The sequence below is a fragment of the Gallinula chloropus genome, assembly GCF_964237585.1.
Source record: "Gallinula chloropus genome assembly, chromosome: 3".
NCBI lineage: Eukaryota > Metazoa > Chordata > Aves > Gruiformes > Rallidae > Gallinula > Gallinula chloropus.
Genome location: NC_140087.1, coordinates 82,878,394 through 82,903,071, shown reverse-complemented (window position 1 = coordinate 82,903,071; position 24,678 = coordinate 82,878,394).

The window sequence follows — 24,678 nt, the reverse complement described above, 5'->3', positions numbered from 1 at the left end:
CTGTCTGTCCTTACCACATACAACAAGGCAGCCCTACCTGTCATACCATTCATATCACTACCTGAACAACATTTACAAACCTAAGGGCCAAGTCTGGTACGGAAAGAAGGCAGAAGACCAAATTTCCATGTCCCGAGGTACTCCAGATAAAGCATATTGTTTCCTGATAGATAAATATGCTTCTTCAGGAACTTAAAATTAAAAAAAGGGAAAAAAAATTGTTCTTAGTCCAGGCATCTCTCATATGCAGGGGTGAGAGCAAGAGAAATGGGAAATTCAGTGAAATTCTCTCATCTGAGTGACAGGTCTACATTCCATAGGCTAGGTTAATGCCCTCTGCTTTAGATGGTGCAGTATCAGAGCAATACAATCCAAGCAGAGTCACCTGTAGGTGGGCTCTAGTTTTGAAAATTAAGGACACTTCTGTTATACCTTTTGGGAAAATTTTATGCCAAAACACAAAGTACATTAAAGACACGACTTCCTGGTTCACCTGCTGCCCCTTGCAGAGTCAACATGTGCACGTCTCTGTTGAAATGATTTCCATTCCTATTACGTGGCTTTCTGAATGAGCTCATCAGTTCCAAACAAGTGCTGTGAACCTTCACTTTGAGTACCTTGGCTCAGCCGCCATTCATTTGGCTTCCAACTTCCTTCCAGACACTGTTTCTCAAAATCAGAGTCCAAGTCAGTCAACCTAACACACTAGTCCAAGAGCTGAAGCTCCATCTGAAGCTCCATATCATACCCTTCATCTACACATGGTTTGAGCTGTGGAAAAGGGAGGCAATCAGTCCAAACCCACTGTTAACAGAGTGGGCTGGGCAAACACAGAGGCAGACTCATCCTGGCCAAGAACGCCTCAAATAGGTGAGATAAATAGATTTCACCTTTGGTAGATCTCCCTTTGGCAATGTCAAAGTGATTAAAGATTAGGTTTCAGATGGTTAAAGTGGCACGAGGCAGGCCTCACCCTTAGGTTCATGTCAATGGTCAGGAGTGTTTGGCATCAGCACAGCTCCTAATGAATAGTGGAGCCTGACAAGCCCAGAACATGCTGCTTAGTTTAAATTCCTGTCTGGATGCAATTGTCCAGTTGTAGCTAAAAGCTTGAAAGTGAGACAAACTGTACAGTACAGTTACAATAGACACTTCAAAAGATGAAAATCGCGGAGTGCTCAGGCAGTGCTGTGGAGAAGGGAGTTCCAATTCAGAGGGCTCTCCAGATGAAACAGAAAATTAAGCCCTTATTGAAAAGAGATTCCCCCTCCCCCCCCCTTTTTTTTTCTTTAAAGCACAGGGAAAATAATACTGGGAATTTAGAAAACATGAATTTTTAAAACCTAATAAGCTACACTAACAATCTGTGCAATTCCCTTCCCTTAAAATATTCATTTGGAAATACATGATTTGTGATGAGGGCAGGCTGGGTAAACAGGTCTGAATACTGTTTGCACAGGGGTCTCAGCAGTACCCCCCAAGGCCAGCGTTGTCCTCAGCCATCCTTGGCTTAGCCCTGTCATACCTCTCCAGCTTGTCTCTATGTGCTGGAAAATATCAGGCCATGAATTGCACAGTGTACTTATGAGGCAGGGGCTGTAAACTACCGTTTTATACCCATGGGGACTTCTGGGCAGAGAGAGAAGGAGCTGCACAAGCAGTCTGGAGGGTTGGAGTGACCTGGAAATGGGAAGTCCCAAGCCTGAAGCACCTTTCATGGCCCTGCCAACCAGCCAAGTGCTTCTCTAGAAGTGTTCCTGGGAGGAATTAATTTTCCCAAGACCAATTTGCATCGGACAAAACACTGAGATTTCAATAAAGAGGCATATTCCTTGGATTGTTTTTTCTAGACAACTCCAGCCCCATCTTCTGCATCACTCACCACAGGACCACATTGTCTGCTTTACCATTAGTACAAAGAGACACTTAGAAACTCCTGGGAAGAAAGGGCATTCACACATTTTAATGAAACCTCCAAGAAAAGGGAAGAGAAGCAACTCTTCAGTAGCCAGATAGTTTTAGGCTCAAATTCTTTCCCTTCCCCTTCATGCCTCCCTCTTGCCCCAATATATGTAAACTGAACAAACACTTTCCTACTACCCTGCTTTATGTTCCACGCTTTTGTCTGGTCTTTTTTTCTTTATTGTATTGGATTTTTTTTTGACCTAGCCCAGTTTCCATCTCCCTCTGCCTCCCTTCCCTTATATTTTAGTTCTGTGCAGACTTCTCCCTCTTTCTCTCTCTCTCTCTCTCTCTCACATACACACAATGCTATTAAAATTAAATGCTTTTCTGTAACTCTCTATTTCATTATAGGTCTTGAAGCCACTACCGAAATCCCAAGCCAGTCTTTGTAAAGTCGTAGTTCACCTGAAGGCAAACTTCAGCACATGTTTTGCTTCAGATAAGACTCCTCCTTATCCCACCCATACATAGCTCAGCTCAAATACTGCCACGTGAAGCTACAGGCGATCCACAAAATGACCATACAAAAGAAAGGCTCCCATTCCTTTCCTGTAACACATAATGCATATAATATATACACTACCATGAGAAATCCAGGCCTGGCTACTGAACAGGTGGGAAATGACACAAGTGGCTTGTGGTAAATGCAACCTCTGAGAAATGTTTTAACAGGGGAGAGCATTCTATTCAAGCACAGACAGAGCTCAGAGAGGCAGGAGTCAAACAGACCTGGGAAAGCCACTGGAAGCGAGGAGACAAGGAAGTGCTAAAACAAAGGTCTTTTGGACAAAGTACCTAATTCTCTGGTCCCCAGTGCTACCAGTGAATTTTTGAGCATCCTGAAGATGCTCCCACGGACCTAAAAAGCACCTGTCAGATTAAGAAGAATCAGGTCTGAAAGAAGCTGGCGAAGAAACTGGTGCTAAACTGCCTCCCTGCACCAGAAATCCTGTTTAACATTTACCAAGGACAAAAAACGCTCAGACCTTCCTGCAAACATCATTGACTCCCAAGTACCAACTGAAGGATGCCTTCCACTTCTGAAGGAGTGGGAGGTGGCAGTCTAACAGCTAGGTGCTCTTCCACGTACTCTTCATACCTGGGTAAAGCTGTCATACATCGCTGGATGCAGCAGAGGTTGAAACCCAGCTCATACTGAGTAGACCTTCTAACTAGTTAGCAGGAGTCAAGCATTTCTCACTAGTCTTCCAAACCATCTCTAACGCCCATTTATTTTCAGCACCAAGTCAATGTTGTGATCTTAAAGCCCTCACCAGGATAGAAAGTGGTGACAGAAGTCTCAGCTGATACATACATGACTAACAGATTCAAGGATATCCCTTTGGAACAACAAAGATAACAGTGCCCAGGGCAAAGCTGTCAAAAGAAAGAGGGAAGGTCTGAATGAGCTTCAAGGAAAAAAAATGCTATACTGAACTCACCAGTCACCATGTATTCATAGACTGCAAGAATTATGTTTATTCTTTTTTCTGAGCCCACTCCCCCTCAACTTTCTTTGGAACTCCTGAAGGTGACATCACCACCATTCGTCTTACCATTATTAATAAGCACAGGTTAACATAGAGAACGTGAGGAAGTTGTCAGGGGAGAAGACAAAGATAAGGCCACTGACTCATATAGTAAAAGTGGGGTAAACAGGAGAGGAAAAGTAGACAAGAACCATGGTACTTGGATTCTCCTCACCCTCCTATTTACATTGTCCAGGTATCAGATGAGAGAAGTATGAGCAATAACATATATACCAAAGATGAGGATACTAGCTGTGATTAGTAATAGGCTAAAGAACTTCCTCCATATGTTGAAAAATTTAAAGCAAGCCAGAAAAGCCCCTTGTTAGTAAAGAGGTGGGCAAATGCATACCCCAGCACTGAGTCTGAAAGGCCAGTTCTGAGTCAAGCACATGTGTTGCAACAAGAAGTCACGACTACTGCCCTGAAAATAACAATTCTGAGCTGTGGGCTAAGTCCCACTAGGTACTGAAACACAAGAAGAGTGACCATACGTAGAGATGTCTTTCCTACACTGTGTATTTATTTGTCAGGGATGCCCTGACTTCCTTTGCCTCTTGTGCTGTTGTGCAGGGAAAGCCGTGCGCTTTGTAAAATGAAAACGTTGCAGAAGCTCTAGGTGCAAATGCAGAATGTGCAAAAGCCCTTTTATTCAAACTGTGCTACTTAACAAAGTGGTTTGTGAAACCATTTTCAAGCCTTCAGCAATTTTCCCTGCTTGAAGAGATCATTTTAGCATCTTCTTCATGGGTTGTTCATAGACTTTAAGCCTCAGAATTCACCCCATGGTGTCACCTGAAAGGGCACTGCAGGCTGTGGATCACAAGTACAGCAGAACTGTAAAGTTTATTTCACATATTGTTTCAGCCCCAGTACTTAATTCTGGGAGGAGGTAATTTTGCATCAGAATGAGACATACTAGGTAAAAAACACAGATTACTTTTCAGAGGCGTTAATCTTCCTATCCATTATCTAGAGTAATTCAAAAAGCACACAAAAAAATGGGACTGTTCTTGAAGAAAGAATTCATGTTCAGGTAATTATAAATAACAGACACATCTGGTTATCTTAATTGTTTGGGAATGTCTCAATTATCTAAGAATGTTTTCATAAGGACTCAGAGACAGTAAAACTTTCTCACGGCAGATTGCATCCACTGATGGGAGGAAATTCAGTCGATCTAACACACTGAAGCGTGCTTAGACCCAGAGAGCACTTTCAGTCCCATTGCCAGTGGGCTTTATTTGCCTCTAAAGAACGACAGACTATGAAGTGAGAAATGGGAAAGTCCCACGTAGGAAGCAGCAGACACTCTTCCCTGCTAGCTGCAGTCTTTCCAGCACTCCTGTGAAAATGAAGGGGTTTGTGTACCGATGGCTCAGCCAGAAAAATGACAGCAGTGATTTTTTTTAGACATCTGCCCCAAAGAGAGATGAGTCAAGCACAGGCTCTTGCCCTGCCGGAGGGCAATGCAGACGTTTGGCGGCTGGCGAGTGGCACCCCTTCCCTCGCAAAAAATTTGAAGTGTCTGTTGCCTGAGGGGGGTTCGCTGCAGAGGAGCTCAGAAGTTTCTGCAAAGTCAAATTCACTTGCACAGGGCAGTGGCTGTTCATCAGAGACCCAGAGCCAAACCCCAGAGAGGGGGACCATTTGTGCACCCTTGCCCCGGTGTGTACGTAGCCTCCTGGGACAGACTACAAAAATCTGCAATTAGCCATCAGGAATTGCCTCCTCCAGCTCCTAAGTCTCCAAATGATGTGTGTACAACAGGGTGGCAGGGAAGGGAAAGAGGGGGGTTCTGCGCTCATGCCAGGGTGCATCTACGTCCCCTGAAGACAGAGGGTGAGAGGGCTTCTTACATGTGTCTGCCCCATAATTCATCCGGCTCTTCCATCAGGGACAGAGCCACCTGGCTCTGATCTTTTCTCATAAGGGCTGAAGAACCTCTCAGCTCCCAGCTTGCTTCTGCTTGTAGCCTAACTAGCACCTTTGTATAGACGACATGATTGGGGTGAAATCTTGTAACTGTAGCGAATGTACCCCTGTGGCTAATCAAACCATCAAGGAGGGGTGTTGCCGGGGCTCTACACAAATCCCAATCAATATTATTTATCTAGCTGAACGTGCAAGCTGGCCGTGTCCCCTCCACCTAATGCCCACTCCCATCCCCTCCACCCTGTGGGTATCAGCAGGAGGGAACCTGATGTATGCTGGTAATTATCTGCTGCTGAAAAGAAGCGCTATTTCTCTTATTTTTGTAATGCAGATCAATGCACATGTCACTACTGAAAAGCTATGTCATTTAGGACAGAGCATTAACTGCTAGGAATGGATTTTGAAGCTCCCCACTTGTGGGTGGAATATTTTCTGGAGGAGTTGAGCCTTTCAAATGCTGAATTTCATTTATCCCACTGCCTCTTTAAGAGTTGTCGGTGGAGGAGAGGGTGTTTGAGAAAGTGACAGTTTGTCATCTCCTTCCCCAGCGAGCTGGAACTGGGGACCAAGTGGTAGCAGCGAAAGAAACAAACTGGCATGGGCAGGTTAGGAGGGGACACAGCAGGCTTTGCTGGAGGAAACCAACAGCCCTGCAGTGGGTTGCAAGAAAGCAAGCTCCAAAAGACAGAGGGCAATTCATAGGGGAGAGAAAGAAGGGTGTGCCTGTGAGTGGAAACATGGGAAGGCATCAAGGGAAAGAAAAGAAGGAAGGCTGGAAAAAGGGCAAAAGCTGGATGCTTCACTAACAGGCATGTAAATCTGGAAATCAGCACACACACAGAGATGCAAACACCCCCACACCCCCTACTCCCACCTGACAGAATTGCTACTCAGGAGCTATGCTAGCACAGATTATCCAAAGGGAGCTGTCTGGTTTGCAGTGAGAGGGGAAAGTTTTCCTAGTTTCTTTCTATTCTGCACAGAAATGACACAGAAACTTCTCCAGATACTTACTAAGAATGAGAGGGCAAACTCTCATTCAGCAGCCATCGAGTGTAGGTAAAGGGGAACACATAATGGTCACAACTGAGTTCACCGTGTGTACCAAGAAAAACCTCAAAATCTGTAAAAAGGGAACCTGTCAGCTTGCAGTCATGTAAATTATGAAGTCCACTCTTCCAATGAACAGTTTTCCTTAGCTCTCCCATGCACCTGGCACCTAGTCAACACTGGACTAGAAAGCCATAGAGACACACACCCCCCAAAAGTAAAGATTTTGACAAAGCAATTACACTACTGCTGCTACAGTACTGCTGTTCTTCACCCAAAATAATTAACTGTTGCTTTGATGAGAGTGCATCTACCCACACACACTGCACACTTCACTCAGACACACAGATGTATGCAGCCCACATTTAGGATGTTGCCAAAAGTGACCAAACCTGAGACACACAAAGCGTTAATAAAATGTGATCCCCACCTTTATGTACTTGCTATTTGCCATTGTTAAAACAGGCATTTACCTTGCTTTACAGCTGATTTTTAGAGCACATATTTACTAGGTATGGCTCCTCTTTGAAAGTTCTGTTACTCTTTGGAATTACTCAAAAATTTCAATATTCTTTTGAGTACTTGATATTTACAGTTTGATATTTAAAGCGTGCAATTTGTTATCTAAATTGCATAGCACACATTCAGTTTCCCGACTGAATGACCTAACTTTTATGAACCTTTCCAGCTTCCACAGGAAAAGGTTTTGTTTAGACATGAAACACCTTTCCATGATTAGACAAATATCAGCTACCTCTGAAAACCGTTGCAAGAAGGGTTATGAACAAAGAGAAATAGAAATTATATTTAGAACTGTGCAGACATGCAAATAGTTATTCCTTCGTTCACCTACACCCCATACGTAGTGCCCAGATTGTTTTTCTGGTTTACTGATGTTGATATTTTCTTTCATACTTAGTCAGAAGAGAAGACACATGGCTAGTTTGAAAGCTGATCAGATCCCTCGTTCATTTGAAAAGCTTATTTCTAAATAGTACTTGCAAATAAGAAATGAGCATAAATTTGGAAACCGCTGAAAATCTAGTTCTGTATGTCATAACACAGGGTGCTGGGTTTTTGATGCGGTACTGAAGTATGATGAAAAGCCAAAGTCCTACCAAAGATCCACTCGGTGATGACTGACCAAAGGAGGATTGGAGAAGTGGCATTATTTCTGGACACGTTCCAAATCCCTTTTCACTCAAGCAGACAAGTACATATGACCTCTTTGCAAGGTTTCGGGGTTTCAAAACTGTCTCCTTAAGCCTCTCGATCACCACTCATCCCTCCCCATTGACAAGCTGAGCACTTACAAGTTTTGAAGCCTCCTTGGCTTACTTTTAAATTTTCTTTTCCACATCTTATGCCAGCAGTTACCCAGAGGGAGAAAAAAAACCCCACCATATCCATCCTTCAAAAAGTCTAACTTTCACTCTGCTAGTTCTAATCCATTATCTAGGCCCACTAATGTGTACTACATCATCAGAGGAGCAATGCTCTGATGATGTAGTACAGCCCGTGTACATGTACATCATCAGAGTTATATCCTTCTGATCTGCCTGTGGGTTTAATAAGCATTCCAGATGGCTTGCTATGCCTGAAGCAAGAATGGATAATCACACAGCTCTACCCTCAAAACAATAATAAAATAAGGACACAGTAGCACAGGGGCTCATGCCTGCCAAAAACATTCAATAGACTGTATAATACAATAGTCCGATGTGATTGGTGAGGCACATTTATACCCTAGCTATTTACAGGTGAAAGGGACCTGGTTTTAAATAAAACAGAGGTTACAAATATGTAGTGGTGGTGGTGGTGTTATATATTGTGGTGCAGCTGCAGTGTCTGAGCCAGGCGGAGCGCTGGGCTGCGACTGGCCCACCGGCGGGCCCACAGCTGTACCCTCATATCTCACGTATGCAAAGACATGGCTCTGGATTGGCAGGAGGAGGACGGCCTGATCTGAATAATGGCGCAGCGGCATTTCTCCAGAGCCGTACAGTACATGCATATCTAATCTGTTATCTATTGGATTTGCAGGGTATCCATCAGCCCAGCTTCCAGCCATCAAGTACAGTAGCAGTAAGTGTCACGAAGCCGTTCTTACCCAAGTAAAATTATTCCTCGGTGGCGTCGCTCACAGCGAATAACCTGAGCAGTTCACACCCGGCTGCCAATGCGACCGGTGCTGCGACAGCCAGTGCTGTGATGGCAGAGTTGCTCCAAAAATGGCATTTTCCAATCAGAGGTTATTACTCCTTTCCTTCCACGTTGCTGTACCGAGACCCAGCAAGGCATGGAGCGCTCTGCATTAGGTCCCAGTGATTTGTAGACTAAGTATATTTGTGCTATTAAAATACCTGAAAAAGAAAGAAGTTAAGAGATGGAAGCCCCATCCCCTTATTCTTTGAATGAGTGAGAACTGCAGGCAGAAGAAAGAAGCAAAGCAGCGCTCTGATTCAGTCCCCAGAAGTGCCTGCTCCAGCTGTCGGATAAGTGGGACGAGCTACGGGCACAGAGACATGCACCGCTTCCCAGGAGGGGAGCAAACCCTCCAAGCTGCTGGGAGATGAGTTCAGGGGTACCTTGAAATCAAGAGAAATTTTGACATGAACTTTAGCAGGGCTAGGATTTCCATTTAGGGTTGCAGAGAAAGACCAGATACCCAGATAGGCACAAGTATATCTGTCTCCATAGGAGGAAAAGGTAAATCATCCCAACTCTCAGTGGATTTAATTTGGAGAAGGGTAGCTCGTTGATGTCAACCACTTAGTGTGCCAATGGATATTTTTTTTTCCCTGGCCAAACAAGTGGGTTCTACTTTAGTTTTAACATTAAACGCTATTAAATGAAATGAATACAGTGTGTTTCCATTGTACGTGTTGCTGAAGCTGCTGTGACAGCTAAGAAGCTGCTAGGCATGATGTGTCAAGAAAATGTACCAGAAGAAAAGTACATGGAGCTCCTGTCAAAAATACAAGCAGGATCGCAAACGGCATCTCGGCTTCATATGCTGTGGAAATTATTTTTTAATTGCATCTGTACACCCAGGCAGATCTTTAAGGGTTAACTGCACACAATGTAATGAATTCAATAATGATGAGTTAAAAAAGGTCTAATTAGCAAGTAACCACTTTATTATGAAAGGAAATGGTAATGAATTTAATAGCTCAAAATCATTAACAATATTTAGTTTGCTGGTACTTGTTCTCTATTATCCTCATTAATATGAACATTTAATATGTTTTAAAATGGATTTGTAATACTTTCTGTACCATGAGGTTACACTGACAAAAAGAGTGTAATTATTCTGTTAATTGTAATCTCTGTCTGTTTGTGCTCCAAATAGTAGCATATTTAGGTGTTAATAAAAAAATAAAAGTAATTAAGAGAGGGAAGTTTAAAAATGTAATTAAACAAAAACTCTTCAATTACTGGCTGAACCACTCTGAGGAAAAAGTTTGGGAAGTGAGACCCCCGAAAAGCAAGTTTCTTCTACTGAGATCTTTTCTCATTAAAAAAAACAACAAAGGAAAAGGAAATAGAGGCATTACTATTGTTTATCAACAACAAATATTGAAGGAGTAATTTCCTGAGTTGAAAACAAGGCTCAGGACTGTATCTTCTGCTACTTATGAGCAGTGTCTGTCAAGTGAAGGTGGTCTCTAACATTGTTCCACAAGTAACAGTCCCTGTGTGAGATCCTGTCAGAGCCCAGTGACCTGGTTGTCCACTAGACACCCATGAAACATAATTTCTTTTTGCAAAACAGCACGTGAATCCTCACAGATCACCTAATCTTCCCCAGATGTCCTGTCCCTCTTCTTCAAATTGTGAACATCCTTCTTCCATTGTCCCAAACCTGCTCCTACTGTTGGCAGCATCTCCAACGCCATGAAGGCACCAACTCTGCTGCTGGCTCTCTCGCCCAGGAAATGAAAAGTCAGACCCCAACCTGCTCTGTTACACTTTCCTTACCCTGTCACTCTCACAGTGGCCATACTGCGGTGGAGCACAATGGTCCCAGAGGCACAGACCAATGCAAGGTGCTGCTTCAACAGCAGGCAGCAGAGGCAAGTGTTCGTATCTGTGCCCAAAGCACCAGAGACAGTGGGGAGTGGGACAGGCTGGACAGCCTCAGGGTGCTGAGCAGGCTCAGCTGGTGCTGGGCAGGCTCAGCTGGTGCTGGGCTCAGGTACAAATGTAAAGGCTCACACAGTGACAAGCTGGAAGCATGGTTTCTTGGAAGCACGTGACAGTACCAAGGACAGCCATGCTGACTTCCCGTCTCCCTCTGGTACACACTGTCAGAGCTGGCGATGGAAGAAGGTATGGCACAGCAAGTCACAGCATGACAATGTGCTCTGTGGTATAGCCCTTCCACTCAGCCATAAAGAAGAAACTCCTGTGCCTGCTTTCATTTGCTAGACGTCTCTCTAGTGAGCTGTACTCTTGTTTGTAAAACCTGCATTAGGCAAAGCAAAGCCTAACAAATTTTATTTTGTGCTATATTGGATGTCGGCTTCTCCTTAATCCATGTGGTATTATTGTACCACCATTACCCTTTTCTTTATCCACCTCTTCCCTACCGCATCAGTTTTTAGTGGCTGATTATTACCAATCAGGACCCTCTTCAAAATCCTTCCCATAAAAATGAAATCAGCACTCAACCTTCCTTAATACCAGAAACTTTCAGAACTGTTTGCTCTGTTTACAGCACTGTCTCCTCATTGAAAACAGCTGTTCCCATGACTTATCCACACATCAATGGGCACAGCACCAGGAAAGAGTGAAGGCAGCATACTGGCACTGGGTCATCAACAGGTGATCCACCAGCTCCCCAGGGGACAGTAGGTCTCCCCCGCCACAGCTCCAGCACCTTCCCATCCCTGGCAATTGACTTAATAGGCTAATTTAAGAAGCAGTACTGAGAATAAAGCTGGCAATCACGTGAGATTTCAGTGTTATTCCTCTGAAATATTCTAGGTCATTCAATTCCTTTGTTTAATTTTGCACAGCTTGTGGTGCTTGGCAGAGGTGGGAGCAAAGTCCGTAGACTCGCAGAAACGCGATTACCTGTGTCCACAGTGGATCAGCCAAGTACAGAAATGTTTAGCTGTGCATGTATCTGTCATTATTCGAGCTCAGGGACAGATGTCCCAAGCAAGGACCCCCATCCAGTCCACATGGGCAGCCAGCTCACAATAGACTGTCCCATGTTTCGGGGTTGGGGTTTTTTTTTTCCTAAGAAAAGGCATTTTTAAAAATGGCTGAAATTAAAGTGAAGCATCTCATTTGCCCACAAATGACATATTTCAACTTTCCATTTTATAGAACAAAAAGTTGTGAAGGATTCATTTTTTTAAAAAACTTATTACAATTTCCAATTTTTTTTTTTAATTGCCAGTGAAGAGAAAAATATGTGATTTGCAGAGCTCTAAAAATAACGAGTTAAAATAGTCTCTGTCTCTCAAAGGAGGCCTCTTAGTCCTGTAATTTCTGCAGATTTTGCCTTTCAGGATAGATATTTTAAAGAATGATATAATGTCATTTCTATAAGTATCGTCTCATAATCTGCTGCCACTGTTGGAAATATAAGTTTGGAGACAGCTTGAGTAGAAGAAATACCAGCTCATCCAGCTATATTAAAAAAATAAAATAAAATATTTTAAGAAGAGGGACAGGATGTATGTTCCAAAGGTGAGCAAACAGTGCCAAACATTTTTAAGAATATTTCTTTTGATTTCTATCTTTGGCTCCATTTGCAAACCCTTTTGTGTCTGTCTACTGCAAACAGTTCAGCGATGACTATTATAGGGATGTTTACTCCTAGAAAGAAAATTTTAGAAAGAACACTCACATTTGGGCTGGAAGAGTGCATACAGTGTTTCATTCCAGAAATAATCAATACCAAGCATCCAGTAGGATTGCTCAAATTGCAGATACTTAGCTACAGCCAACTAAGATAAAAACAAGAAAAAAACCCAACAAAGCTATTAAAAAACTGAGTTACTCTAGTAAAAAAATAAGAATAGCCTATCTATCTTCTGTCTAACCCAACCAATATATCATGTTTTTTATTCTGAACTTAATCTAATCGCCTCTGTTCAGAGGGGACCTCTCTGGCCCCCATGGCCAGGACTCACCCCAAGTGCCAAGATGAAGCAGGAGGGGGCAAGGGGAAGATGGGGAGTGGGGCCTTGCTGTCAGAGGAGACCTCACTGCGGTGCTCAGGAGGGAAACCACCACTTCCTGCTGCTCGGCCAGCAGAGCGGACGTGCTCCTTCGAGATTAGCTGCTGTTTATCAAACAGTGTCTGGGGCCCAAGACAGCAGCTGAAAGAGTGGCAAACATTTGTGGGTTGCAGGGAAAGAGGAAGGAGGCAAATGCCAGATGGAGGGGAAAAGGAGGCTAAAAACATGCTGTGATGCTGGGAAATAGAAGAAAAAGGCTAGGACGAAATGGGGAGAAAAAGCACATTGCATTTCAGTTACCGCTTGCAACGGTTCAGACTTGGCCACATACCCCCCCACTGTGCATTCCCATGATCTATGGCTGAATCTGTGCAAGACAGCAGAAGGATTATTATTTTGGCTTGCAAGTGACCAACAGGTTCACTCTTAACGCAGAGTCTTTCAGGCTTTAGGAGTAGGCCAGCACGTAACAGACCAATCACGTAGAGGCATTTAGGACCACAAGCACACTAACCACATTTTCCCTGCTTCTGTAATTCAACTTTATAATAAATAGGAAGCTTGCTCCAAATCTGTGAGAACTTCAGGAAAGAGCCTAAAGATTTTGCTTTGGACAGCTGTGCTGCCCTTCCTGGCTTCCTTCTCAGGCTCATCATGAGAAGAGCTGATCATGTGAGAAATATTCAGAAGTTTTTGAAGGAAACTGAGCTGGCCCTTGGACCTTAAGTTCACTTGGAAAATGGAAGTTTTGTTCTTGGTAATAGTGAAAACAGATGCAATCAGAGCCAGAATGTCTCCCCCTTTCCATAGAGGAAAAACTGCAGTGAAAGCCAAAAAAGTAAGTTTTCTCTTGGTGCCAGCAAGCTTCTGTTCTCTTCTTCAAAACAAACAAGAAAGAACATAATATTTTTTCTCTGTGTTTGGGTTTTATTGTCTAAGATACAGGTATATATTATGCTCAACATTTGCCTTATAAGCACACAGTGAAAAGCGGGACTTGTATGAGAAGAGAGTTTCTCCCTGACTGGCAGTGCTGGTTTCCAGAGATGGCTGATAGCCTGTTTCCTTCATGGGAGCTGTTTCCCTGCCTTGCAATCACTTTCCTTATCCTACCCAAAAGAAGAATCACGTAGCGAGATGAATCTTCCTCCGTGGAGACATAAGACTATTTCCTCATGAAGTGGTAAGAAAACTCTTTTTGCAGAATGGGTGTCCCTAACAAAACCTCTCTGCTTTGTGAAGAGCAGTGAAAAATTTGACATTTACATCGGTTTTCCTAATGGAGGGCTCATTCTTTTAAGTCTGTTCCACAGACAAGAGCTACCTGGAAAGCAAGCAGACATCTCCCCAGCTTGGGATGTCTCTCAGGCATGCAGATCAGACAGCTTTCCAGAAGAAGAGGTACCCCAAATGGCTGCTCTTTGGGGATACCTGAGCATGTTAATCCTTTAAAGAGGGACTTGCACACAAGACAGGTTGGTTCAGCATAACAAAGTTTCTCTGCATCTATTTCCAAGCAAACAGATAAAGACCAGAGACCCTTCATCTCCAACATCAGTAGACTTATATTCAGCACCTATATAAGGTCTAAATGTTATGGTCACTTTATGGCTCACAAACTTGGGTTAGTCACTGTTCTCCGGCTGCTTGTAGAAAAACAAGATTTTCTGGCTCGTACTCTAGCTCCTACTCTAACCTTCACTAAAGCAGGTTTCCCACTATAAATTCAAGTGATCCATCATCTGAATTCTTACTTAAGCCCGTTAACTTCCTTCTTGTTCTTTAAGTCATAACTACCTAAGGTAGAAGTAAATGACAATGATTATTCATAGTTTCTGAAAGAACACTAAAAGGCACAGCCCCCCCAATAATTTCTTTTAAACAAAAACCACTCAATCTAGACTTGCTTAGGACTCAGAGGCACATTTAGCTCAGAACACAACAGCATGAAGTGAAGGAACAATACAACCGTGCATTTGGCACTGCACCACGGTAATAATTTCCAGGCTAAATGGACTAGCAATTTTAGCAACATGGATAATATCAAGGCCAAGATGCCTGAGTTCAGCCTGGCCTGCCTCTGACTTAAGAAATCTGTCATATGTAAATAGGCACAAAGATGCATCCTCTTCCTGACTCTACCCATGGCATATGCCTCCATCCTTTGTGTTACCAAGGCTCATGGTCAGCCACCAAACATATTGCAACACTGCACAGTATTTATTTGCATAGTAATATCTTATGAGCTGCAATTTATTTTACTAAAACAGAACCAACAAAAAACTTCAGGAAGGAAAACAGTTATAAAGTTGTCTAAAGAAATCAAGTGAATTCCACTACTTGTGCCAAATCTTTCTTTGCATGGTGATCATTACTAACTTTGTCCCCTTCTGGGCATCCAACAGAGTCTTTTCAGCCTTGCTGTCATCTCTCATACAAGCCAGGAGAAGGTGGGAATACCCAGGGAACATTATCCTCCTGCAAAGCCTGTAACACCAGTGTCACACCTCTACTCAGAGTAAAGCAGACCTTACTTTCCAGATGCATCCTTGGGCTACTGATCTACCAAAGGGATCTCTCATATCCCTGCTTTTTTTGTTGGGCTAATACAAGAACTGTTGCCTCAAGCAGAATTCCGTTTTGGTCCTTGCACACGAGGCAATGTGCGCAAGGGCTGTGCCTCCCTGAGATAACACAAGGATGGTGGGTCCCCAGACTCACTGGTAACAAGTATTAAAGTTTGTCTCATGTATTAAAAACACCTTTTAAACTCTCCTCTTTACAAGAGAATACCATTAAAACACTGATGCATATCAAAAGGAGTGCTAGTCCAGAGGGAAATTCAGTGCTTCCAGGCTCTCTGGGAGAAGGCAGCTGCCTTCACATCCCTATCTCTCTGCATGTAAAATGTACCTCAAAGGAAGTACAATGTGCATACCCTTCTGCCGCTAGCTAGTGAAAACACATGGAAATGCCATGGTCCCACCACTTACCACCAAAGCATGTCCTATCGAATTTAATAGGCCATTACCATCTTCTGACTGGCTCCTTCAGTTCCCAGGGGAACCTACCAGTGACTCACAGGGCATTTCCAGAAAGTCTATGGAAAGTCATTCTCACTGTCTTTGTAATTCCAGAGGCTTTTAACGCAATTTCTCCAAAGCCCTAATACATTTCTTTGCCATCCACTGCTTTGATCATGAGCACATTGTATCGGTCTTCTCCACAAAGCCTAGCAGGCAGGGGTTGTGCTCCTAGCACCTCCATCAGCAACGCTGATTGCATCCTCAATCACAGTTTTAAACTCTTTGGGTAGACTTGTTATTCGCAGGGTCTGACACATGAACGCACCTTGCTGGTGGCAATAGCTAGCATTTTTCTTCGACAAAGTCCCTATTTACAGATCAAAATACTGGTTTTAAATATCTTAAAATACGTATTTTTTTAAGTAAATATAGGGCATTGGCCCAAGCCTTCCATAATCAATGAAATGAGGCACTTCTGAAAGATTACTTTGACACCATGACCTGGATTTACTCTCTATACACAGAGTAAAAATTTTAAGCCTGTCATGTAACGACTTTTTAAAATAAATTTCATGTCCATTATTATTTTTGTACAGCACTGACATGTAGCTCTATAAAAAAGCAATTTAAAAAATATACATATGTTTGTGTGTGTGTGTGTGTGTATATATGGAATCCAAAAAGGCATCCCAAACACTCTTGAGCCATTTCCACATTCCTATATGCAGAGCAGGAATTTCAGTCCACTCTCAGTGCAATCCGCAACAGCCAATACCTTAATCTCTTCTTTGTTGGTAGACTTCTAAAATCTCAGTCTGCATTTGTAGCAGAAGGAAAACTCAGAGGGGTCACAAGCAACACTTTACCTAGGATGTAGGTGGTCTTGGGCCAAGGGTATATAGAAAAGGCTCCAGAAGAACACCGATTAATCACATAAGCAGTGTTTTTCTTGAATCGCAGGTAAGAAATGGTGGGAATTTTGTCTCTGATTACCAGCAGTCTAAGCTGAACACGCACCAAAACAGATTGAACAAAGTATTTTGATGGGGAGACTGCCACACCAGGGAAGACTTTTGCCCATTTGCCATTTTGACTTTTTATGACACTCCTGATAATGTTTGGCTGTTTGCTTTTCCACTAGGAAGAATGTGAAAGTGGAGACCTCACGTGATTTGAACACCTCGTGCATTTCAGTATTCTCCTTTTTCTCTACTCGACTCTCCACATCTCTTGGGATTTTGGTCCACAGACATCTCCAGGAAGGTTACTTTTTCTACTTACAGAAGTTTTACCCATTGCTGAGAGATTCATCTAGTGAGTTAATGATGTCATGTTTTTATAATCTAATACTCCCTGAACCATCCTGGTCCTCAACAGGGATTTCCTTGTCTTGATACACTTAGTACTTCTACCTGTGATAAATTAGCTCCTACATAAGGTTTCTGATTAAGCTTTGGCTAAGCATCAGAATAGGTTTTATATCTGTTACTTTCAAATGTGGAGCGAGAATAACACTCAAAGAGGTGGAAGCATAAACAGACACTATTGCGTTCTTCATCCATACTGTACGTCTTCACCACCCCAGCAGGGGGAAAAGCCTACAGACATCTCTACTTGGATGGCTGGAAACAATTTCTACTAGGGTTTATTTTAAAAAACTTCCAGGACAGTATCTGTTCTAATGAAGATTAGCAAGACTTCATTTCCTCACAAGGTGCACCATTTGAACAGTTTCACCATGTTGGGTCCTCTCTGTACACACACTCACAATCCTGGCCAAGGAACACACTATCTTCCACACATGGAAGCTTACACCTAGCAGCAATACAAACAAACCCCATAACAAAACAAACTAAAAAACACAAATTAAAAAAAACACACAACAAAAAACGGCGTAAAAAGACAGTTCCTGAGTGCTACTTTCAAGAGATTCTGTTGGAAAGCGCATGGACAGCGCAAACATACATATCTTAATTCTCTCATTCACCTCTCATTTTAAACCCCGGCAGAGTTAGAACACTGCCAGTATCCAAAGGTGCAGACCTTGTTGCTCTAAGCCTCCTAAAACTGTATTGCTCTGGGAAAGGACAGGAACCATAAAAAGCCTTAGCTGGGAGGCAGCTTTATACTCGTGTTCAGGCCCCTAGTAAGTTGTCCCACCAAACGTAATGAGACCTCCTGCTTAGCCAGGGCTCTTATTTCCACAGCTTGTGCCTGCAGCGCTCTTGTATTTTACAAGCCATATTAACTAACCTCTTGCACCGGGAGGTTGGGGCAGTGGCACACTGTCTAATAATGGAACATATTTGTTAATACTAATAGACATTTGTAAAAGTACCGCATGCCTTTAGCCTTCGAGTCAAAGCACAGGACGCTTGCTGGGCTTGTGAAATATATGATGTAAAACTTGGGATGTTTTGGTTACAACATATCTCATTTATTTTTACTGTCATCACCCTCCCTGGTATATAATACCTGCTGCATGCAGAGTGAAATATTGCAGATGTTTTCAAAATAATTCTGGGCTGGTGGAGAAACCAAAAGGTCTCTTGTGCGTAAGGTCTGGTTATTTTCAATTCAAAACAACTCGGCAACAAAGTTTCTGTGTGCTGGTATTTTAAAAGGCCTGGATTCCTCTGCGCTGACTCATACTTGCATTGCCCACCCAAAAACTTACCTCTGAGAACTTTGAGAGAGACTCCAGCCATTTTAATACCCTCAGGATTCAAGAATGAAGAGTGAAAAGATAAAACTAGTTTTAACTATTCATTAGTTTTTGGTACTTCAGATAATTTGTGCAGTGGCTTCAGGGGTTTAATTGAATCACTTTTCCCACCTTGTCTTAATTTTAATTATGCAGCAATCATTTTTACCAACCTGTGCAAAGGAGCCACATGAAAATGTGACATATGACAATATACATTTACCTAAGCTCTAGGACTACTCTGACCTACAGGCAATTAGCTACTGCCTCCAGCACTCAAACAACCAATTAAAGAGTTAACAAAATGCCCTCCAAATCACCTACATGTTCAGGTTTTTGGACTGCCATGAACATTATACTTCAACTGATATAATTTTTGACTGACTGATTTACTAAGTCTGTATCGGCTAAAATTCTAGAGCCATGCCTGTAAAACCGAAGAATCAGATTTTATGAGGTGCTTTCATTGTCATTAAAGACAATCCCACCTTAGCCCTTTCCCTAACAAGACAATCTTGCAGCAGTCATTACAAGATGTGATCCCAGCTTGTCATCAGGGGAAAAAATGGCTTGCTAGGTCAATGAGGACTGCACTAAGTTCATCTCAAGGATGTAAGACAACCATCTGAATGGCTAGCAGCCAAGAACAAAAAAATTAAAGAGCCTCAAAGATTGCTTTTTTTCCAAGATGCAGCTCCCAAAGTTTTACAGGTAGCAAATTTCAGGAATCCAGAGGGATTAAATCAGAACTCACAAATGGACACCTTTACCTCTGTTGATGATTTACAGTGAGCATTTCACTGCAGACAACAGAACTTTTAACAGCCAGAAGCACGCAACAGAAATTACACCAAGACAGACAATTTCAAAGAGAAAAAGGGTTCAAATGTGTTCTTGCACGGGAACAAGAGAGATCCAGGACACTGCTAATTATACCAACTTGGGGAGAAGTGCGGGGTGGTAATCTGTCCAGGAAATCCCCAGTTCCAGTCCTGCCTCCAACAATAACTCAAGCTGCGGTTCTGTAATCTCCTTTCCTCCCTTCCTTAGCTGGCAACAGGGGATAACAATATCCCCTGACATATATATTATACATGGTGCTGTGAGGACTGACATTCTTCAAGTGCTTTAAAAATGAGTGAATTGTCTGCGTGTCCCATCAGTCTCTTACATATTGGGTATCCTATGATAATTAAGGAAAGTCCTGCCTTCTGTGAGCACTGTGGTTTCCTGATAGCATCTCACAGGTAGAGGTTGATTTCCAAACCCACCATCACTTTTGAGCAATGAAAGCATGACTCTACCATGCAAAGTGCTGATATAAGATTGGTACAAACCTCAGACTTGTATCCAGATTCTCAACCAAGCTGATGCTGTTTCTCTGAGATTGACTGACGCTATCCTCTTTACGGTCTTGATGCTTGTAACAAACGTTTCTGGGTTTGAACAGAGAGAGAAGAGTATTAATGGTTTGCCTTCCCTGGCTGCAAAGATGCCAGTTCTGCCCTGATTCACACAGGTGAAGTCCTGCTGGCTCTGCAGAGCTCCTGCTGCTCTTCTGAATCTGAAAGCATACTAAAAAACCAGCCAAAAAGCAGGCCCAATCTTCTGGATGCCATCAGAAACTGAAGACAGAGCTAAACAATCCAGAATGGAATTTCTTTTCCACCCTCTGCACTTTCATTACAAAGACAGGGCCCATAGGGCATGTTGGCCAAACAGCTTCACTACACAAACATGCGGTAAAGTGAAGTGAATGGCATCACAGAGATAAATGAATTAGACAGTCCAGTGACTTAAGGCTACTTGTCTTTCTGCCTACCATGTGGGAAACCAATGTCTGGCTGTAGCAACCTTACCTCTCCTGTTTTCCAAGTCAGTGGCTGTAGGGAGCATCATGGAGGTGACACACTTGGCCTTCAAGGGGTTGGGGAAATCAATATTTTCAACGTGAGGGACACAATGAGAGTGGGTTAAAAAAATGGTGCTTTATCAGTGGAGGAGACAAGAGGGGAAATAGGTAGTTATAACTGGCCAGGTAGGAAAAATGAAAGGAAAGGAAAGAAAAAAGAACCACCCACAAACCCCCTCAATGCTTTATTTTGGCTATATTTGTTGTACTGCCCAGTGGGGGAAAAGAAGAGAGTGAAAAAGTAACTGTTTGACACCCAGAGCTTCTTTGCTTTGAAAACTATGGAGACAAACTTAACAATGAAGAGTCGGGATTCCATAGGGTTGTTTATGTATGGCATACATGCAAATGCATATGATTATGTAGAAGTGTGTCTGTGTGTAATGTAGCATTAACACCAATTCTTACAGCCTTATGAAATGATCTATTAAAAAGAAAGAGAGAAAGAAAGGAAAAGCAAGCTAGATTTTTTTCTCTCTTTTACAAATATGATGCAGTTTACAGAACCACGGTCCTTTTTTAGGAAGAATTCTAAATGCATCATTCAAATATTGTTTGAGCTGAATACATGATATACATATCATGAATACATATAATCACAGCACAGTCTTTTGTGGAAGTTCTGAAAATAGCATTGGAAAAAGCTGACCATGAGTTTCCATCTAAGGATTTGCATTTGGTTAACATGTGTGAACCAGCTCCATTCATCTCATCCTCAATGGGAACTATCCTGCTGCTCCAAATGGCCAAGCTGGAAAGTTTGGCGTGAATGACAGGAAGTGTTTATGTGGGTCTCATCTCAAGGACATCCACAGCCACCAGATGAAACTGTGGGAATGAATTGGGGAACCCCCTTCAGCTGAAAAATCCCTATAAGTCATGTACCACAACAGCTACTGTTTTGCAAACTGCACTCAAATGGTGAGGAGCCTTATGGCAAGGTGAGTTTTAAGTTACCTTCTTCCGTGAGTTTCCCTTTGGCAGGAAAGGTTATGAATCCTGGGAAGGTTCATACTTCTTTCTCTCCAGCTCCAGTCACGCAGGATGTAGCACAGTTTCTCTAACATCTCCCATTGCACAGTGCTGGGAGCAGGGCAGAAAAATGAGGGAAAAGGATAAATCACAGGAAAAAAAGGGCAATTAGGTGGGTGAGCTTCAAAATCTCCACAACCACTCTCTGCTCAGCTGGGTGCACAGGGCTGCTGGGAAGCATCGTGCTGTAGTGGGGGGTTTGCACTGAGGGTGTCTGGAGGTCAGAGGGGACATCACTACCCTCTGCAAAACCTGTGGGAACGGGTGAAACTGGAGGATGCGGGAAGGGTGGCAGGGAGGGCTGAGTGCTCTAAGTAGCATGTTTCCTAGGAAACCTTCAACAGCAAATATCACATTAGTCCTGCCTTGTGGCCCAGCTCATGTGATGTCAAGAACAATTTCTCACAACTCAGCTCAGAAGGTTAGCAAGACTTGGTGAAATGTTCAGTGATTCTGGCCTGACTTTCCAGCTGGGAATGAAACAAGAAACTGAAGGGGTTTGCATTGTTTTGGAGTTTTGTGACAAATTCCTAACCAAGCCACTTTTTTTTTTTTTCCAAGCATAGGAGTGGGGTTTCCCTCACAGCCTCACAGGTTTGCAGAGACTCACCCAACTGCCATGTTTACTCTTAAAGCACTCCTTTTAACAACAACAAAAAATATATATTCCAGAAGTGGAAAGATGGAAAACCAAGCAACCTCATGGAAAGTCTTAGAACAGTTAGATCACCAGTTTAGTTTTCACACTGATTAAAAAATCTCCATCATAGACTTCTGGCATCACAAAAAGTCGGTTACAACTATCCTTTCTAATTTCTGTCAGCTGCAGCCTGAAAAATATCCATAGCCTAGCAGATTTAACAAAAAAAGATGTAAGATCTGGCAGCACAATTCCGATACGAGATGCACTCACCCTGGGTTGGGTCTAAGCTTCTCAAGGCTGCACAAGACACTGAGGCTGGATATTTGGGGGGGGGAATGGGGAGGGGGAGGGGGGTGGTACTACAATGTACCTGTAGTGCAGAGCTCACCTCCTTCTTCCCTGAATTCTTGCAAACTGGCCCCACTGGAAGGTGATCATGCTATTGTAGAGGAAAAGTCCCACTCTGCTGCCATTTCTTCCGGCTTCGCATTTATGACTTCAGTGAAGTTTCTTTGACTTCTAATTGTTTAAGAGAAAAGAGACTAAAACTGAAAAATCTTCCTCTGGTGACACACTTCATCTCATACTCAGTGAAATATAAAGACCTTTTTAATAGAAAGTAATATATTTAAACAAATTAAAAATAGCCCCACTAATTTCTTTTTAATCATAAGCTAACTTAGGTGTGTGACCTCTTTATTTCCTTTTGCTGTTTCTCATCTTTAGTGATTTGAGCCCTCACATCTAGAGGGTTTTTTTTCCTTGGGTTTTTTTTTTCCTTCCCAGGGAAATGAGAGATGAATACAAAAAGAACAAGGCTGCTTGAGGTACCTGAGAAACACCAGTGTAGAAATAGGTCCGTCGCTTCCTTTCATCACATTTTAGATACAGGAGGCCTGATGGATCAGCTTTTCCTTCAGGAAAGCCAGGATTAAAGAGGTCAGGTCAGCAGTGTGAGAATGCCTTTAAGAACAGTGTGGGAACACAAGACTTCCTTATTAGCACGTTAATGTACTGAACCTGAAGCTCATTTAAACAAGATGGAGACAGTTGACTTCTTCTCCCCTCAGCCCAAGTCTGCTGTGTCCTTAAAGCTGTTTGATCCACCAAGTGACAAATCTCCACAGCCGTGTGTTACTGGAAATCTCATAAAACAGAACGAGTACAACATTAGGATTTACTGACCACTGTAAAGATTTCTCTTAAGATTCAAAAGCAGGGTTTTACAGGGGGAAAGCATGACAGCAAGGCTCCAGCTGAGATTACAGAAGGTGAAGATATACCGGACTGTTTAGCAGAAATGCAAGTCCCCTTGACCCACAAGTGTTTTTGCAGGCAAACAGCTGTCACTCACCAACATGGCGCCCAGCCTGCAGGCAGCGCCTGACTCCCACAGCCCTGCCTGACACCGTCCAGATGGCAACACACCCCAGACTCTGTCCCCAGCTCTCCTGGGCTCTTCTCTCTGTCTCAGTGTGGCTGCCATGCCCTAATGTTTCCACCACCTCCTCAAGCTGGAGGCCGCTCTGTGAAAAGCTCCACACCATGAGGCGAGGCGCGAGTTGCCACTGCCAGGCACAGCCAGTTCCAGCCGGCTCCAGCCATTTCCCGCCTCTCCACCCTGAGGCACAGCAGCGCCTCAGGGGAGGCGGGCTGAAGAACAGACCTTTAGTAAACATACTTTTTAAAATTAATAATAAAATTATTATTAATAATAATGGCTTTTCTAATCACACAGACATTTCCCTACTATAAAATCAGGTACTCTAACCTTTCCTGGCTGACAAACACAGGCTGCCTTTTTCTGGATTCTCTTTTCAAGCCAAGGAACCCGCCCTTATGCACGTGTACTGTACAAATGCCGTAGCTCTGAGACATGCAAATGCTATATAGCCTTGACTGCAGGGATGAAAGGGCTGAGCACACTCACCCGACATGCCAGCATCTCCAGAGCAGTCAAAGGGAGAAGGCTCTTCTCACATCAAAGTTGTCAGGTGGGGTTGTTTTCTTCATACAGCCACCCTCTACTTTTTCTTTTTTGAAAGTTAATTACATCCCTGAGCAGTAAACAGATCTTTTAACACTTACAGCGATTGCTTCTCGTACCTTAAGGACCTGAACAAATGACAATTTGAACTCTGGTATGCATAAATAGCATGGTCCTGGATGAATGTGTCCTCTGTCTTCTCAGTCCCCACCATAAAAGTTAATCCTTCATCCACAGGATCTGCAGACAAAACCTTTAGGGTCCCTAACAGGACATTTTCACCTGTGGGAGGAGTGGGGTGGAAACGCAATGAGCCAGATTAATACCAATGCAGACCTAAATAATATCTCAGTATCTTATAGATAAATGATTTGAAAAGAATTATTGGTTCTTATCACGAGGAAAGATCTATAACTCACTCTTAGCCTTTCATCACTAGGAGGAAATATACTGCGACTTACGCCAATCCATTATCTGTTCTTATTTTCCTCTGTATGTGTATTTATCTCTATGGCTCACTCTTTATCAATCCAGGCACCCGTTATCACCCAAGCACAAAGTTCATGTGGGGCCCAAGACAGCCCTCCCATTTCGGTGGGAGTCTGCTCTTCCCTGACCCACAAGAATAACCAGTGCACAGCTTGTTTTCATACTCTAAACTGCATTTTTCCCTACCCAGAGGCAAAATCCCATCTTCA